Raw genomic sequence first — 15,496 nt, 5'->3', positions numbered from 1 at the left:
CACCAGCAGATTTTTCTAAAGGCACAGAAACACTAACAGACTAATGGTGACTCTGTCTATGTTTGACAAAGTCCCATGAGTACTTTAGTTCATATAATCCCCCACTCACCAAGATATGCCTACTATAACTCCAAAACCCCTTTGAAATACCCAAGGACATTCATTGAGGCACCCAAGGTGTTCTCATTCTGGAAATATCAAATTTTAGAGTAAATGATCTTTCTTTCGTGTGTGTGAGGTATGAGACATTTATAGAATCCTTTATAAGTCCTTATGGAAATTTTAAAATTAAATTTAGGGCTGTGCAAGCTATGTTTTGGAGACCAAAAGAATTGTTTGCCTCTCTCATGTCTTATCATGGTACATATCTTTTCTGACTGGAGACTGGTCTACTAAGTAAGCGACAGCTTACCTCTTTGGTAGTTGATAACTTGCAATTACATAGCTTTGCACCAGTCCTACACTTAGCTCACCAAAATCCTGCTTGGCATGCACACATATACTATGAGGATGGATGAATTAATATGCTCAACTCTTCAAAAGACATAACAATTGACATCACAGTACCTATGTACATAAAACAGAGTTTATATATATATATATATATATATACATATATATACATATATATGTATATATATATATACACATTATATATAACATATATATTTAAAAAGATAATATATTATATATATATTTAATAATACATATAATAAAAATATCCATATATATTTAAAAAGTTGTTTTTATATGTTTATAGCCAGCTGTTATTATATCATATATATAATTTTTTTATATACATGTCACATATTTATAAAATCTCACTTGTAAAACAATATAGATACTTATTTTAAGAAGTGAAGGAAAAATTTCTAACACATACCAAACATCTTAACAAGATACCTGATACCTTATGCCTTAATGTACATAAAAATATAAAAAACCCCGAACAGAAAGAAAAACAATGACCATTTATAGATTTACATATATGCTGCAGATATTCTAAAGAAATACAGGAGAATATTTACAAAATACATTTTGAAAAGAGTAGAAAATTACACCTATTTAGAAATAATTTGAGTACTATAGAGAAATTATCTATGAATTGCACAATTGAAATTTAGTAAATCTATCAGAAGGAGTACTACATAAAAGATAAACTAAAACCTTGATACCTGTGCTATCACTTGTCATTCACTAGACTAAGTTTCAAACAATGCAATATGGACATGATTATTTTTATCTGCATATTAAAATCATTGCCATATTAAAAATATCTTGTATTACCACAATTTTTGCTCATATTTTGTTATTATGACTATGTAATCCCTAGAGAAAAATTATAACAACTTTTTAAAAGTTTGCTTGCTTGTTTGTTTATTTATTTTGAGAGAGAGAGAGGAAGAGATTGTGAGCAGGAGCAGGGCAGAGAGAGAGAGAGAGAGAGAGAGAGAGAGAGAGAGAGAGAGAGAATTCCAAGAAGGCTCTGCACTGTCAGTGCAGAGTCTAATGTGGGGCTTGAACTCACAAACCATGAGATCATGACCTGAGCTGAATCAAGAGTCAGATGCTTAACCAACTGAGCCACCCAGGCACCTTGAAATTATGATCACTGCTTTAAAAATCTGCCATTAATTCTCTGATGAATATTACTAATTAATCTTCACCTTATAAACCACACATCAATAGCCTTTTTACTGATTTCTAAACAGCCTAGGAGTACTGCTGAGGTTATGCTGAATCTTCCTATGAATGTGAACTTTTCATTGTTAATGTCAAGACAACTGCCTTTGACTGAAAAAAAAAAACACTGCAGCTAAAATTTGTTTCACAAGTTAATTGGGCTGAAACAGTTTTTGTGTCTCAGTAATTCATCTAAAAGTTGGCGTTAGTCACCAGAGCAATGAGCCTATATTTAGTCACAAAATGTTTAGATCATGTTATAAAAGCAGCAAAGCCAGTGTAAATGATGAGTGAATTTATACCCCAAAGCTGAGACTTGAACGTATTTCTGACAAACAGTACTCCAGAAACAATCCTAGAATAGAGGTGAAAGATGAGTCAAGCCAGTAATTTGATGATACATCCCTATAAGACATCAGATTTTCAGGTCCTGGAACATTTGAGTTTTCCAAGATGACAGACAGGAGATCCTAGCATTTATCAGTCTTTAATACTCAGGAGAGCAACAGATTCTCTGCTGCAGAGGACATACTGTTAGTGTTGATCACACTGAGTGTCTAGATGTTTATAAAGGAAGAAACTACCTGTAGTTGCCAGCTATTAAACAGTGCTTATTGTTTTGCGAATTGGGGGATAACAGAAGTTCTCCTACTAAGTTCTCCAGTTAGAGACACATTTAGTTTCTTGGTTTTCTTTCTGATACCCAAATAACTTCATGGAGAGTTAAGCTTGTCACCTATACATCAGTGTCATTTATATACTAATTTCACAAATATTATTGAACTGTGTCTGTAATATGTATGAGGCTTGCCCATACTAAAAGATGTAAGGATATAAAGAATATATAAGGATATGAGGATATAGGTAAGAATACACACACACATATACATACATATATATATATACATATACATACATATGTATATATACATACATGTGTGTATGTATGTGTGTGTGCATATGTGTGTGTGTGTATATACATACATACATACATGGATATAAAGTTCTACCATCAAGCATTTGGACTAGTGGAAAAATCCAAAACATAAAATAAAATTAAGTTTCTATGGAATATGCTTTAACTAAAGCATAGGTTTATTTATAAAGCTAGGATCCTTAAGACATTGCAAATCAGGGAATCTTCTTATACACAGGGGAAGTATGTGTACCCCTAAGTAAAAAAGCTTCTCCCAACACTCATCTTTTTGGAATGATAAAAGGAAGAAAAATTAGCACAAATGCAACATATGTGCACTCTATAAAAGCTTGCTGATGAATAAGCAGTTAAGTAACATCCACACTGGAGCATTTTATCAACTGATGTCCAACGCCAGTATGGACGGGAGTTCTTTCACATCTTGTCACTTATGGTGGATGTTTAATGGAGAAAGGAGACAGAAAAGCAACAAAAGGATTGAAGTAGGAATCTCCACCTCTTCTTATTTTGTCTCAATATTTTTTCCTTCCGTTCTTCACAGTAAATATTCATGGTATACTTTACCACTAATGGGACTTCCAGAAGCTACATTCTCCCAAATGTTGTCAACTTTCCATTTTCTACAAGCATCCTTTTGGTAAGTGATTATATGACTATGCGATTATGCTTTCACACTGGAAACTAGTAGTAAGTTAATTTCTGGTGGCACAACATTTCCCCAAAGATCTGAATAAAGAATCATCCAATGAGAATAAAACAAAACAAAGCAAAACAAAAACTATTGTTTTTTTTTTTTGAAAAGATAATGCTGGACAGTGTTATAGAAACAATTCCTCTTAAAAGGATGCCTAGGACAATAATTTCATTTTTTAAAAATTACCAAAAATTAGTCCTGGTTTTATTCCCAACCTTTTTGATTTAGTCATTAATAAATAATTTAGTACTTGTTTCTAAGTTTAGCATTTTTTTCTGTTTATTTTTTGAAAGAAAGAGAGAGAAAGAGAGACAGAGTGAGAAGGAGACAGAATCTGAAGTAGGCTCCAGGCTCTGAGCTGTCAGCACAGAGCCCGATGCGGGGCTTGGACTCACAGACTCCAAGATCATGCCTTGAGCCAAAGTCGGACATTTAACCAACTGAGCCACCCAGGTGCCCCTTCTAGGTTTGGCATTTAAGCTCATAAGTTTTTCTCCATGCTTCAGCTATGCTTCAGTACTATCAAAGTACTACTTATTATCGGACAACAAATTTCTTATTTTTTACTTGCATTTTTAGCTGGGTCTCTGGAATATTAATGAATAGCTTATTGCACATATGTCTGCATACACTTGCAAACATACCCACTTGCTTAATAGGTTTGAAAAAATGTAGCCCCATTTACTCTGGTAATTTAATCTTATTTTTTATTGGCTATAAAACATTCAATGAATTTCAAAATGAAAAAATAAGCATCACAGTAAAGGTGCAGTAATTCAGATTAACTGGCTGGCCTAAAGAGCCATATTTCTTTTTTTTATTGAAGTATAATTGACATACCATATCCCATTGGTTTCAGGTGTACATCATAGTGACTCAATACTTTTATACATTACAAAATGCTCCCCACGATAGGTCTTGTTACCACCTGTCACCACACAAAGTTATTACAATATCAACTATATTCCCTGTGGCATTATAACTGGAAGTTTGTACCTCTTAATAAGTAGCCAAATTTCTGAATTATGAACATTTTTTCTAAGGAAAGGAAGATATATTTTATTTTAAATAAAAGGTAGTAAAGACTTCTTTGTCTATTTTGCAAGTAAGAGGTTCTGCCAAGGTTCCATTAAGAAATAGCTAAGAACCTTACATCAGCATGAAAATTACCATCTTAAATGCTGATTTGAAATCTTATTTACACTCACTTTCTTAGCATATTGCCTACCTACAATAGAAAGACATACCTAGGCCTAGACCATTCACATTACTGTCAATGGAAAAAAATATTCATTTACTCATGTATTTTTGTGTTACTTACGCCACCTTCTAAAGGGATGTGAGATAGCTTCTCAGATAATCTAAATTATCAGACTTCCTCACCTGAGCTCTAAGTACATATACCTATGTTTCTTATTCAGGCTAACATGCAAAAGAAGGAATAACAAATTTATACTTAATTGGCACCTACAAAAATCTTAGATTGCCTCCATTTTTTTTTTATCACAACAGCTCAGGAAGACAAAATGAACTTGAATTTAATAATTGTTTGCTGAATCAAAAAAATATTTATTTGTTGCTTATTATGTGGAAGCCACTGTGTTAAGTACTTAATTTACTGAAGCTTGGCTTAGTCATTTGGTTCAATGGAATTTTTTTTTCAATAGACAGTTAGGTTCTCAGGAACATAAAGCTTAATTTAATTCAGTCTTGCAAAGCTACAAACTCCTAATTCACAGTAAGTAGCAGTTTTATCACTATTCAACAGTAAGATAATATGATCTTTAGAATGTGGATTTGAAAATTAAAAAAAAAATTCTTACACAAACTATTTGTAGGAATCATTATTGAGAGCAATTCACCGCTGGAATACAAATGTTATAATATAACACAAATCAGATTTAGTACGACCCTAAATGTAAAGCATGCTCAGACTCTCTGGATCTGGGTGTCTAAAGTATAATGTGTGGGTTTTCACTGAGAGATTTCTTCACTTTGTCTCTCACAGAAGCCTCACTCTAGTTTCTCTTGTGTATGCTTCCCTTCTCCTTGCCTCCAACTCCAGAGGAAAGAGGGTGTTGCACTAAACCATTTTGAGACCCTGAAAAGGAATCCCTAGTATGTTTCAATGTCTTCTTGCACTTCCAGCTCTAAGATAGGTTGCTTGATGGACAGACTGCTGGATGGTGCTATCCTCCAGATCTTCAATGTTGGAGAAGGAGAAGGAAAGGTGATTCTCTAGGACGTGCTTTTTTGAAAACAATGGGATAAGAGGTGGTGGTAGAATTCTGTTTTAGATGTTCACTCAGTGGGTGTCTATTTAACTACATTATTCAAGTCTGGAGTATACTTGTATTCAACTCCTTACTACATAAACAGTAAGAATAAGCAAATTCAGCATAGTATCATATATCCCCAGAATATACTTAATATCAAGGTTCGTATTTTACTTAAACCAATTTTCACATTAAGCAGTCCTTGGGGAAAAGGGGAGGAAAGAATTTAGTGAAAAATATCACAGGCTGTGGTAGTGTAAAAGGAAGCTAGCCTAGAATTTAAAAATTCCTTGGTGAAGCTATGAAATAGAGACACCTTGTACAGATAGTTTCTTTTAAACTCCCACTTGTAAATTCAAATACCTACTTTTCATTTATAAAATGTAAATAAATATCTACTTTTCATTCATAAAACACTTTCTATAATAATTCTTTATATTGAAACTACTTTATTTCCTGGTAACCAAATTGGAATAGATGAGCATCAAACAAGAAGATTTTCATACATATATGAATTCTCACCCTCTTAAGAAAAAACATCTTCCCCTGCCCTTGATTCTTTGAATGTGAAACATTTCAATTCCTGGACATGACTTTTCCTCTGTGCCCTTCACTCTTGCCATCATCCTTGAGTCTTTGACCTTAAGCCTACTATGCTCAGAGTATCATCTGTTGGATAAAAATGGGGCTATTAGATTTACAAAAGGAATTTCAGGTGATTTAAAAATTTCCCTTTAGAATGAAATCTTGCCATTTGCAACAACATGGATGGACCTGGAGCATATTATGCTAAGCGAAATAAGCCAGTCAGAAAAAGACAGATATCATATGTTTTCACTCATATGTGGAATTTGAGAAACTTAATAGAAGACCATAGGGGGAGAGAAAGAAACATAAGTTACAAAGAGAGGGGGAGGCAAACCATAAGAAAGCCTTAAATACAGAGAACTGAGGGTTGATGGTGATAGAGGGTTGGGAAGGCAGGGAAAATGGCAGATGAGCATGGAGGAGGGCATTTTTGGGGATGAGCACTGGGTGTTGTATGTAAGTGATGTTAAGTAAACTCACAGAAATCTACTCCTGAAGCCAAGAGTAACTGTATACACTATGTGTTACCTAACAAGACAATAAATTATTTAAAAAAAATTTCCTTTAGGAATTTGCTTTTTATGATTCTTAAAAGCTGCAAAATCACTAAACTTAGAAAGCATCTGAATTAAATTAAGAAATTCAAAGCTATGGTAATAGGAACTATTTAATGAAGCGTTATCCCTAATAGCAAAAGTTTAGAAAACAACCTAAATGACCATCTTCACAATAATGGGTTAATAATTATGATGCAACAGTATGATGTTACACCAAAACTAAAATTATGAGGATGATGTATGAACATGAAAAATGTGTTTACAAGTGAAAGTATTAGAATACAGAATAATTCAGTATATTCACATCATTGCAAAAAATATAAATACATATGAGCTCTCCCTCATTTACCTGTAAAACAACCTTCTCCTTTGAAGCTTATGCTATCTGCCATATCACCATCTATCACTCCCTCATCGCTGTTACCCTTAGCATTATAAAAGGTCACTTCTAGCTTTCTCCCCCCATGTCCTGCTATCCACTATTTTTACTGACTTCACTGCCCATTTGGTCAGCCCTTCCCACATCTATTCTTTTAGTTCCTTGAAGCAGATTTGGGTGGTGACAAAATCAAAGCTGTGGCCAAGGGTAGGAGTAGTTGATGTGAATTTAAAGTTAGAGTAAATAAATACCTATGTTAGAATTTGTGACTACAGCATGTGATTTTTCCTCAAAAGGAATCCCTACCCCTTGACTCTTCCATGTTCTCATCTCCAGGCTTCTTCCTGATCTCGTTGATCTCCTCGCCTAAACTCTATTCACCTTATATTGGGTTTCCCTATTACTTTTGACATTGACAACCAATAGTTCCACATTTCTTTGTTTCCATAATACTCTGTTCTTGGGAATTGCCTCCTATTTGTCTTGTTTATAAATACCCCCTTTTTTTTTTCCAGGTACCTCCTTGGTGTTCAATACAAAATAAGGTAATTGCCTTGTGACGATGATACATCTTATGATTTAAGCTAGCACGTGCATGCAATGAATATGAAACTTTGATGTCCCACAAGCATCTTAAATTCAATTAACTTCATTGCCTTTATCCCAAGACCTGCTGCTCCTTCCATATCCCGCATCTCATTGTGCACAAAGTCAACCAAGCCAAAATCCTGGCTAATCATCCTTGACTAATTTTGTCTACTTTTCTCCATAAATTGATAAGCTCCGTTAATTTTGTCTTTTAAATATTTCTTGATTCACAATACTTTTTTCCCCCCATCCCTTCTACTGCTGTCATGACCACATAATCTCTCAACTGGAGAAATATATTGGTTTCATGACTGATCACTCTCCTTCCAATTGTATCTTCCTCCACATTGCAACCAGCATGATCTATCTAAAAGGCAAATCTAACCATGTGACTTCCCTGCTAAAAACTCTTCCATGGCTACCCATTCCCTATGTCAAGGTTTCTTATAGGTTTACCCTGTACATATGTGCATCAAGTGCAGTGTCAAGGTATCAGTGACCTTTTCCCAAAAAGCTAAGATTCACTGGCCTGGAGCATATAGTTTCTCAGACCTTGATGACCTAGCTCTCACTTGCAGAGCTCTCACTCCATAGCAACTACCTTGGACTTTGTTTGCATTATGTTTCCATGTTTTGTAATATTATTCAATATTTTATTTTCCTTGAGCTTATGCTTTCTTCAAGAGAGAAGCCCTAGACTTCTCTAGGAAGCCTTCTCTAAAACCCACTCAGAATGCACTGTACTTGATTGAAATTTCATATGACACTAAGACCATCTGCTATGTACCTAAATCCCCAACTATATTTCAAAATCAAACATGGCAGGAACCATGTGTTGTTCATTTATTTGTGTATCCCCATGTCTAACACACAAGCCTATCACAATGCCTGAGACATATTAGTAGCTCAAAAACATTACTGTGGAAGAGAAGGTGCAAATATGAAATCAGTTAAAACAGGGAAGCAGAATTATGGGTAATTTTTATTGCTAAAATTTCCCTTTAAAGGGGGAATTTTAAATTCCTGTCCTTCCAATCATTTGCACATTTATCCTTTTAACAAGTATTTACTAAGTGTCTGTGTATTAAAGCCTTTAAAAAATAGAAAATAAACAATATATTAGAACATTGTTAGGTATAAGCAAATATCCATGTGATATATAAAAAGATATCAATTGAAATTTTCAAAGCATAAATGCTTAGCTATTACTACAAATAAGTCAGTAGAAACGTCAAATGAAAGCAGTTAAAACATTTAAAGAGTCTTCAAAAAAATAACATGTAACCACAGGATGTGGTCAATCCCCAATCAGGCCACAAATATCTTGCCACTAGGTCACTAGATGCAGATAAGCCTGTGATTAGAAATGTTTTTAGCTGGTGCCACAGTGTGCTGGTTTGTGCAAGAGAACAAACAGGGTATGGGGTTAGTGATCAGACAGAGTCATGGCCCTATAAATTTATCCAATATACCAAATTAAAAAGGGTTCATGCAATACTTTTTTTTTTTTTGCCAAATGCCTGAAGAATACCTTCCACATACAAATTATACAAGATTGTAAAAGAATACAAGAGTCAGTGCATGCAAGGCAAATGCTACTGATCTTTACATCTTTGCCATGCAAATGACAGATTCATCCTAATGTTAGATCTAAATTACTTTTGGGAATGTTGAAAGATGTTGAGGAAAGATAGTGAAGTAGAGAAAGATTTTATGAACTTAGAGTTTGGCTTCCCACAGAATACAAAAATATAGCACTGGCTAGTAATGATCCCACATGTACCTCTGGGAGATTTTATTGCATTATTTAATATTCTGAAATACCAAATAGAATTTCTACATATTTTCCTCATCATAAAATATGTTTGAATGTCTATTACTCTGTGATGTTGTCACATTTTTCTTTGAATATTATTTTCAGTTTTGACTAACTATAGGAGAGATTCAGTCAGAAGATGGAACAATGGAGAGAAAGAAAGTTCTACCCAGAGAAAAGTAAAGAAGTCATCCTATGAATCTGAAACCATCTCTGTAATTCTGGCCTAGGTTGAGGAGCAGGGATTCCTTTCATTTAAATCCGTATTTTTTTTTCCTAAAGCTCTGAAAGTCCAACATTCTTTATACATTTGCAATATACATGTACAGTTCACTTTAAAAAGTCCAATTTACCCTCTCAAGATGACACTGATGTTTCTCTCTTTCTCATTTGTTCTCACCGTTGTCCCAATAACAATCTTTTTTTTTTTTCTTTCTTTCTTTCCTGAACTCTCACAATATCCATTTTCCTCGCTTCCCTTCTGGCCTCCCATAATCCCTTCGCCACCCTACAGCAAGAGAGAGCTCTGTAAAATGAAATTAGATCATTTCATTTCCTAGCTTTAATCTCTCCAGGGTTTCCCACAGCACACAATATAACATCCAAATTCCTTTTCTTGGCCTACAAGGCCTTGTGAGCTCTGGCCCACACCTATGTTATGTGTTACTTTAGATCCCTGTGCCTTAGTCCCTGTGGTGTTTTAAACCACAGTGGCCTTCCTTCTGCTCCACGCTGAGGTCATTTTTTCATAGGACTGTGTCTATTGCTTGCTGTGGGTACAATCTCTACTTCCAGATCTTTTCAATATTTAGGTTTCTGTTCCTGACACCTCATAGCAATCCTACCTAATCACCCCCTTTAAATCAGCCATGAGTCCCTAGTCACTCACCATATATCATCCTGTTTTCCTCATAGCACTAAAAATAATCTAAAATTATCTGGCTGAGTTTACTTGTTTATTTACTTATTATCTATCTCCTCCTCTCCGACCTACTATAATATAAGTTTTGTATTGTCCATCACTGTATTTCCAGGACTTGGAGGAGTATATGTAAATAAAAAGGCATAACATAAATGTCTGTTGATTGAATTATCAGATTCATTGATATTAAGATCAACCAGAAAAAGCAGATCAGAGCTAAAAAATAAACGTTATAACAAATCTGGATAGAATCTGAAATTAGCTAAAATGACAAGGTTAGAAATTAGCCATCTTGTGTTAGAATTCTGTGTCCGCTATTTACTACTACTGTGTAGCTTAGGAGAATCATTTCATCTCTCTGATCTTCAGTGTCCTCTTTTATGAAATAACAAAAATGCCTAGCCAATGTAAGCAATGAAGGAGTTAATATAGTTGCAGACCATAAATAGTGTCAAGTACACAGTAGGTACTCAATGAACATTAGATACAGTTATTGTTATTTCAATACAGTGAGTCCACTTTGATTAATAGATAGCAACCACATAACAAGTCACCATTGAGGTCTCAGATTTATAAATTTAGAAGTAGAAGTGATTTACAATAACTTGATATTTAAACCATAAGATTTATAAATAAAAATATCCATATAGTATGTTTAGAAATCTCTAATAATTTTTTGGGGGGGGTAAAGTTATTTTTTTATTGTGGTAAGTTATACATAACATAAAATTTATCCCATTATTCATTTTCAAGTGTGCAATCCAGTGGCATGAAATGCATTCACAATGTGCAACCATCAGCCGCTATCCATTTACAAAAATTTTTATCATCCCCAGAAGAACTCTCTACTGATTAGAAACTCCCCAATCTCTCCTCCCCCGCTCATCACCTGTTTCTATGAATCTGCTTATTTTAGATATTTCATATAAGTGGAATGATACAATATTTGTCCTTTTACATCTGGCTTATTTCACTTAGCATATTTCAAAGGTTCACCCATGTTGTGGCATATACCAAAATTTCATTCTTTTTTAAGGCTGAATAATGTATGTATATAGTCTATTCATCTGTTTATCTGTTGATGAGCATCTGGTCTGTTTCCACTTTTTGGCTATTGTTAATAACGCTGCTATGAACCTTGGTACATAAGTATCTGAGTCCCTGATTTCAATTCTTTTGGATATATACTGAAAAGTTAAACTGCTGGATCATGTCCCAATTCTATGTTTAATTCTTTGAGGAACTGCCAATTTTTTTCCAAAGTGGCTGCACTACTTTCCATCCCACTAGCAATGCACAAGGGTTCCAAATTCTCCATATCCTTGATGCAATTGATATTTTCTGTTTTGTTTTATTTTCTTTTTATATTAGCCACTCTAATGTGTATAAAGTGGTATATCATGGTGGTTTTAATTTGTATTTTCCTTAATGATTAGTAATGTTGAGCATCTTTTCATGTACTTATTGGTTATTTTTATATCTTTTCAAAATATCTATTCAAATGCTTTGCCCAATTTTGAATTGTGTTGTTTTTGTTACTGAGCTGTAGGAGTTCTTTATATATTTTAGATATTAATCCTTTATTAGATGCATGATTTGCAAATATTTTCCCCCAACCTCTGGATCATCTTTTTACTCTCTTGAAAGTGTCCTTTGATACACAATTTTTTGACTTGTTATTATCTTTTTATTATTAAGGGATACAAATGAATGATCAGGTGAAGAGGTACATAGGACAAGGTCTAAAAGAGTCCTAAGTGTAGAAGCTCCTGTCCCTGTGGAGTCAGATTGTGCCACCCTACCAGTACATCAATAGATACACATTTTTTTTTTATGAAGTCCAATTTATCTCTTTTTTTTCTTTTGTTGCCTGTACTTTTGGTGTCATATCCAGGAAATCACTACCAAATCCACTGTCATGAAGGTTTTCTCCTATTTTCTTCTAAGAGTTCTACGGTTTTAGCTCTTACATTTAGGTCTTTGATCCATTTTGAGTTAAATTTTATATATGGTATAAGGCAAGGGTCCAATTTCATTATTTTGCATGTAGATATCCAGTTATTCTCTAATGATTTTGGCTATGTGGGAAAATGACTAAAAGGGCTATCAAAGTTTGTATATATTTGCAGAGACAGAGAAAGACAGATAATTTCATATAAAAAAATAAAATGCATTCGAAGTTTTCTTTTATATAGAGACTATAAAAATTACAATAACCTGTTACCAGAATTTTAATCCACTTCAAAATATCTCACACAATGTTTTGGGAGAATTTGTTCATATTTAATCCAAACCATTATAGCACAGAGCACTCTCTACAGGGAAGAACTCATGCAATTCTACCCTCCCTAGGATAATACCTCTATGAACAATATTAAATTGGCTTTTATATTGAAATTTTTTTTTTAATTTTTTTTTCAACGTTTATTTATTTTTGGGACAGAGAGAGACAGAGCATGAACGGGCGAGGGGCAGAGAGAGAGGGAGACACAGAATCGGAAACAGGCTCCAGGCTCTGAGCCATCAGCCCAGAGCCTGACGCGGGGCTCGAACTCACAGACTGCGAGATCGTGACCTGGCTGAAGTCGGACGCTTAACCGACTGCGCCACCCAGGCGCCCCTATGTTGAAATTTAGAAAAAACTCTTTGTAGCAACAATAAAATATGTATGTACAAATAGATTCTCCTAAATTGTAAATATTTTAAATAGTACCTGTGAAGCAAGTTTATTCTAGTTTATTCTTGTTTTTTTCTTTATAGTGAATATAATCTAGATAATCACTTAAGAATACAGTTCTAGAGAGATCAGAAAATTCTCTGCTTGTGCATATACCTCTCTATTTCTTTTCCTCAACTTCACCAGATGAACCCCAGATTGCAATTCTGCACAATTTCAAAAGAGCTGAAAAAAACTTGTTGACATAACAAGGTGTATATCAAACATTGACATTAGATGAATCACCCCTATTAGAAACTTAAAGTTATACTACTTAGGAGATCCATAAAGTTTTATCCATTTCTTTATGGGACATTAAAATATTATTAAAATAAGGCTATAATATTTTATTCTTTAGGATAACACTAATAACTTTTTTATGAAAAGATTTTAAATAATTATTCAAGTATGAGAAACACAAGAATAACAAGTTATTTGAGATGTTTTATGAGAAGTAAGGTTCTTTATTAACTAGGAGAAGGACATTCATATTTAGAGCAACACAAATAAGTATAAGGAAGAAATGAATAGAAAATATGAAGATGAATACAAATTAGAAATAATGCAATAATAAACTTAGATGCTCTCAGTAGCATTCAGAAAAATATTTGTCATTCATAGGGTCCTAGTCAGACTTTGGGTAAATTTTTGCTCTACCATTTACTGTTCTTGGCAAAGTTATTAAAGTTCTTTTTTCATCACTCATAAAGTAAGAAGACCAATAGTTTTTTGAGTTTACATATGATAAAGTTTATAATATACTCAGAAAAATACTTAGCATATATTAATAGCTCAACAATGTTACCTATTGTTATAATGGTAGAAAAGCATGAACTTTTCTGTGTCAACGGTTATTATGTCTTGTTTCTATTCTTGAAGGTAATGCAGCTTGAATAGAGATTTGCAACGAAAAGTCTACGTACTAACCAAAGAGAATAAATCTGTGTGAAGGAAAGATTTCTAAAGAATATTGTACATTGTTCTAAATAAAAATACAGAGAACTATACATTTTTAGAACTTTTTACCTAAGATATAATTTATTCTTTCAATTTCCTTATTTAGCCAAAGACACTAAGGCACAGAGAAGGTAGTACATCCAAGGTCACACAAATAGGCTATACATTTATAATAAGCTAATTTATTAAATTTCAGGGTTTCAAATTTCCACAATGTTTTCTTTGTCAGATTAATGCAATAAAAGTATAAAATGGAATGCTTGCACCCCCTGAGATCTGCCAACAGGAAGGTAGAATAATAAATGGATACTCAAACTTGGTGTAAAAAGTAAGCACATACTTCATAGCATAAGAATTCATCTTTCCTAGGTCCCACCATCACAATATTTTTGCATCCAACTCTACATATTTGTTTCTAGACACCTCTTTCTCATTATATTTTGATCTTTCCTTTGTAAGACCAACCAGCTGCTGAAAGCCAAGATGACTTTAAAGGCTCAAAAGAACCAACATACCTGAGACTTGGTCTTTCGATGCAATTTTATTATTTTATTTTTTACTTTTTATTTTTTATTGAGGGAGAGTAAGCAGGGGAGGTGTAGACGGAGGGAAAGAGAGAACCTTAAGCAGGCTGCCTGCTCAGTGCCGAGCCCAATGCAGGGCTCTACCCTACCACCCTGGGATCATGACCTGAGCCGAAATTAAGAGTTGGACACAACCTGAGTTAAAATCATGAGTTGGACACTCAACCAACTGAGCCACCCAGGCACCCCAAGAGACTTGGTCTTTTCAAAGATTAGCCTAGCCCTGCTTCATTTGTCTTTGGCCTGCCTTCTACGTCCTTAATGGGAGATCAAGAAGAAGACTTCTTTCTATACATCGCCTACAGTGATCAAAGTGTCTACAGTCTGTGAAGCTGCTGCCTCTGAGGTAGGGGGGTCCCATTCTACAAAGAGAGAGGTGGCCCCCCTTGCTTGACCTAGTTCTCCTTCAGGCTCGACCACCACCTCCCTCCTTCAGGACCTGTACTTCCTATCATTTGAGGCTCTCCTCCAGCCCCTCTTAGCAGGAGGGCTCATGGGGGAGGTGGCTTCTAGTACCTCTCCTTTGTCCCCTTTCTCTTTCCACCTTCCCCATTCTGCTTTAGGTTTCTCAATGGTCAATCTCTGTCACATCCAGTGATTGTTTTGCTTCCTGTTCCCTTTCTAACTGCCCAAGGGGCTCAGAACCCCGACATTCCCTTCCTTTCACTACCTTCTTTTTTGGGGGTAGATGGGAGGGACTGAAATTGTGGGGGGAAGGTAGGAGGCACATCAATAAAGAGGAAACCACCAAGCCAAAAAAAAAAAATACTTCCACTCCATAGTTAAAAATCTGAACTAG

At 34.6% G+C, this 15,496-nt stretch overlaps 1 protein-coding gene and 1 long non-coding RNA gene across 19 annotated transcripts in view; one reads left to right on the top strand and one right to left on the bottom strand.

Moving 5' to 3' along the window:
• LOC123384975 overlaps positions 1 to 8,258 on the top strand; it is a 36,069-nt gene extending 27,811 nt beyond the window's left edge. For both annotated transcript variants that reach the window (XR_006596847.1, XR_006596848.1), the window contains exons 5-6: positions 3,162 to 3,257; positions 7,630 to 8,258. This is a non-coding gene — a long non-coding RNA (uncharacterized LOC123384975). The remainder of the gene's footprint in view (positions 1 to 3,161; positions 3,258 to 7,629) is intronic.
• Positions 1 to 15,496, bottom strand: part of CAMK2D (calcium/calmodulin dependent protein kinase II delta) — a 316,173-nt gene that overhangs the window by 100,758 nt on the left and 199,919 nt on the right. The window lies entirely within an intron of this gene.

The sequence above is a fragment of the Felis catus genome, chromosome B1, assembly GCF_018350175.1.
Source record: "Felis catus isolate Fca126 chromosome B1, F.catus_Fca126_mat1.0, whole genome shotgun sequence".
Taxonomy (NCBI): Eukaryota; Metazoa; Chordata; class Mammalia; order Carnivora; family Felidae; genus Felis; species Felis catus.
The sequence above is the reverse complement of the archived record's forward strand: the minus strand, read 5'-3'. Positions and strand labels throughout refer to the sequence as shown.